This window comes from Cricetulus griseus, chromosome 4 (assembly GCF_003668045.3).
Source record: "Cricetulus griseus strain 17A/GY chromosome 4, alternate assembly CriGri-PICRH-1.0, whole genome shotgun sequence".
Lineage (NCBI taxonomy): Eukaryota > Metazoa > Chordata > Mammalia > Rodentia > Cricetidae > Cricetulus > Cricetulus griseus.
This window is the reverse complement of record NC_048597.1, coordinates 154,995,516-155,000,123: the sequence shown is the minus strand read 5'-3', so window position 1 is coordinate 155,000,123 and position 4,608 is coordinate 154,995,516.

Below are 4,608 nucleotides of genomic sequence, written 5' to 3'. Positions count from 1 at the left end.
CAGTCTGGGATAGGTAGTGAGACCCTGTCTCAACACAAACAAAAAGAAATGGGGGGGGGAGAAAAGGGAAAGGAGGGGAAGAAAAAGTAAAAGAACCCAGCCGGAAGGATGAAGAAGAATGCAGCAGAGAGGGCAAGAGCCTGGGGGGGGGAGGGGGTGCAGACTTCAGAACATACTCCGCAGCCTTCAAAACCTTTCCCAACCTTCGCAGGAGCTCAGAACAACCCCTCAAGGTACAATTATGCTTTCCTTCCCCTTTATTTTATTTCACTTTTTATTACAGAAAACTTGAAAAACACACAAAGTAAACATAATAGTCTAATTGAAATCCCTGTGTGCCCATCACCCGGCTTCAACAACCATCACGTTGTGCCATTCTCGAGTTGCTATAATTTCACCCACTCAATTCATATTCTTTTTTGACATAGCTTTTCTAGGAAAATTTACATACACAAAATGTACAAATATTAGCTGTGTGGTGCTGATAAGTGTTTATATCCAAGTGCTCACATCTCCGTCATAACATGGTACCTTACCACCTCACTGGGAAATTCTTGCTCTTTCCCAAGCAATCCCACTGCCGACCTCCATTCCAAACTAATACCATCTCCAGCTTAGGGTTTGCTTTGCCTCCCCCAGACCTTGGAGTAAGCAGAATCACACAGCAAGCTTCCTCACAGGCTTGCTTTGTTTCTGAGCATCTCGTCTTGGTGACTCATCCATCTCATGTCCATAGCTTTCATCCCTTGGGATGAGGACATTGGGACTCATCTCAAAGTTCTGCTGGTGGGCATTTGGGCTGTTTCCAGGGCATGACTGTTGTGTGCAAGGCTCCTGTGAACATATGTCTTTGTGGGCATACTTTCATTTCTCCTGGGTAAATACCCAGGAGTGGAGTCTGCATCAAACTGTGTGTGTGTGTGTGTGTGTGTGTGTGTGTGTGTGTGTGTGTGTGTGTGTGTGTTTAACTTTAAAACAAACAGAAACTGGCCAGAAGGTTCCGCAGGCAGAGACACTTGCTGCTAAACCTGTGAACCCGAGTTTGGTCCCTGAGACTTAGGAGATAAAAGAAAACTGAAAGTTGTCCCGTCACCTCTAAGTGAACACTGTGGCACTCATGGGTGCTCTTGTGACTGTTCTTGCTCATTCTCATGTTTGTATGTGTGCACATGCACAACACACAAATAAATAAGGAAGAGTCAAATCTTTTCAAAAGTGTCTCTGCCACGTGACATTCCCGCCAGTGGTGTGTACACATTCAGTTTTTGTCACTTCACCAACAACTTCTTTTTTTGTTTTTGTTTTTGTTTTTTGTCTTGTTTTTCAAGACAGGGTTTCTCTGTGTAACAGCCCTGACTGTCCTGGAACTCACCTTGTCAACGAGGCTGGTCTTAAACTCATTGAGATCCACCTGCCTCTGCCTCCCAAGTGCTGGGATTAAAGGCGAGAGCCACTACCACCTGGCACTTCACCAACTTCTTTATTTATAGGCTTTTCTTTTTTTTCTTAAAACAACAACAAAAGGACAATTTATCTTTATTTTATGTGTATGAGTGCTTGCTTGTGTGTAGGTCTGTATACCATATGTGTCCTGGTGCTGGAGGAGATCAGAAGAGACATCAGATCCTCAAGAATTGGAGTTCCAGACAGTTGTGTCATCGTGTGAGTGCTGGGGAATGAACTAGGGTCCTCTACAAGAGCAGCCAGTGTTCTTTCTTAACCACTAAGCCATCTCTCCAGCCCCTGTAGGCTTCTTTTAATGCAGCCACCAGCAGGTCTGTGGCAATTTCTCATCATTGCCTAATGACTTGATGAAGTCAAGTGAAGATTTATGTGCATATGTTTTCCTTGGTGTGTGAAGACTCTCTTCAACTCTTTTACCCATTTTTAATCGGGTTCCTTGACTTTTTAGGAGGGTACACTTGTGGTACGAGGATATGTTCCTGTGGGTGTGTACACATACGTGCACATGAAGGGTCTTTGTCAGGTGTCTTCCTGGATCACTCTCCACCTCCTTTTCTGAGACAAGGTCAGTCTCTCGCTGAGCCTGGAGCTCACTGTTTGGCTATACTGGCTGCTCAGCGAGCCCTTGGGATTATTTTGTCTCTGCATCCCGGAGTTGGGGTTACAGCCACGAACAATCATGCCCAGTTTTCACATGGGTGCTGGGAGTCTGAAAAAGTTCTTCACACTTATGTGGTGAGCCCTTTATCCACTGAACTGTCATCATAGTTCCTTACTTGACTTCTTATATTCTTATTATGGTTAAGATTATTAGTGCTTGGGATTGACCCCAGCATTTCACACGTGCTAAGTTTCACCACAGAGCTATTATACCCCAGCCCCTGTTATTGAACGAGAGGACTTTGTTGTATATTTTGGTAGCAACAAGTCCTTTTCAGACATGCTTTATGGATCTTTTCTTTAAATCTGTGGCTTGCCTATTGATTTTCTTAATAGTATGCTTTTTGGACTTATTAAAGCATACATCACATAGCATTATATAAAATTATGTAAGTCAGAATGTACATAAACCAATTTAAAGTGTACCAACCAAAGAGCTTTTGGCAAATGTATTCATGAGAAGCAGGATTCAGCCGCTTTCATCATTCCAGAAAATTCCTCTAGGCTGCTACCAGGCTCTGGACATCACTGACCTGCTTTCTGTCTGTAAGTTTTCTAGTCTTTCATATCAGTGGGGACTTGTAGGATGTCATCATTCCCACCCCAACTCTTTCTCTGACATAACGTCTTGAGAGCCATCTGTGCTTTTGTTATTGGTTCCTTTTCAATGTCCATCACTGGATGAACCATGACTGATTTATCTATTCAGCTCCTGATGGGCACTTGGTCTTTGCTTCAGTTTGAAGTTGTTATATTGACTGCTATGAATAAGCTAGGCATGGTGACTTATGCCTATAATTCTAGCATATGGGAAGCTGAGGCAGAATGTTTGCCATGACTGAGCTTCCAGACTAGTCTGGGCTACAAAGTATGACCCTGTTTCAAAAACAAAAAGAAAAGGAAATAAGAAAGAAGGAGAGAAAGAGAGGGAATGAAGGAAGCAAGGAAGGGAGGGAGGGAGAGCAGGAAGGACAGAAGAAATAAAGGAAGGAAAAAAGAAAGGGGGAGGGAGGGAGAAAAAAGAATGAAGGGAAAGAGAAAGGAAAGGAAAATGGAAAAGAAAAAACGTACTATGAGGAGTTACAGAAATGTCTTTTTTCCATTTTCACGTATGTGGAGTTTGCATGTTTGCATATTGTAGGCACATACGTGTGAGTGTGAACGCACATGGTATGGAGGCCTGAGGATGATGTCAGGCCTCAGCCTAGATCCACTCCTCCACTTTCTTCATTGAGCAAGGGCCTCTCAATCAAACCCAGAGCTCTCAGACATGGCTAGTCTCCCTAGTTAGCTTGTTCAGGGATCCCCTGTCTCCACCTTCGGAGTCTGAAACTGCAGGCTGGCTATCCCATCCACTCAGCATAAACGTGGATTCTGGACATCTGAACACCTGTCCTCACACATCTGCAGCTTATGCTCTAGCCACTGAGTCACCTTCCTGGAGCCCAGACATGTATGTTTTCATTTCTTAGGGGTGGATTCTTTGGCCACAGAACTCTGTAAGCAACCTTCAAACTGTTTTCCAGAGTGGCCACACCATCCTGCATCCCTCCAACAAGGGTTCTTGTTTAATCAGTCCTTTTCCACGGTGCCATTTGCCGTGTATGGCACCCCAGTGTGATGGCGGTGCACGTTTATCTGGTGATTAATGATGCTAAGCTTCTGCTGTGTGCTTGCCATTATTGGCTCAGCATCTCTATACCTTTGGCCCATTTCTACACAGCCTGTTTTTATTCTTATTGAGTGGGAAAAGGAGGCACTGGTATATATTCTAGACCCAAGTCCCTTTGCTAGACACAGAGTTCGCAAACATTTTCATCCCCCATTATGACCTGCCTTTCCACTTTCAGAATCATGTCTTCTAAAAATCAGATTTTCATTTTGATAAAATCCAAAATATTTTTTTCTTATAAAAGTTGTCAAGTTGTACCTTCTTTGTTAAAAAAAAATCTTGACTAACCTTAGGTTTCAAAGATTTTAGGCATTGAACCAAGTTAATTCTTGGTTTGGGTGCAAGATAAAAGTCTTTCCCCCCATTGTCCATGAACTTCCAGTCTTTACAGCACCCTTTGTTAAAAACACTTGTTGGAAAAAAACTATTATTTTCCCTCATTAAATAATAGTGTCCTCTTTATGAAAAATCCATTCACTATATTTAAACAAGTCTATTTCCAAATCTCTTTCTCTCTTCCAGTAATCTACATGACATTTCTATGTCAGAAAACACTGTCTAGGCTGTTGCTACCCTGCAATGGCCAAGGTATTAAAATAGGGTATTAAGTTTCCTATGCTTCTACCACCCTTCCCTGCAAAGTCAGAAGTCCAAAATGAAGTTTATGACTCAAAGCAGGACTGCATTCCTTCTAGAAGGTTTTAACTGAGAATCTACTCCCCCCCACCCACAGGTTCTCATTAGTCCAGGCTAAGCTCAAACGTGTTTACATAGTCAAAGCCAACCTTGAACTCTTGGTCCTCCCATCTCCA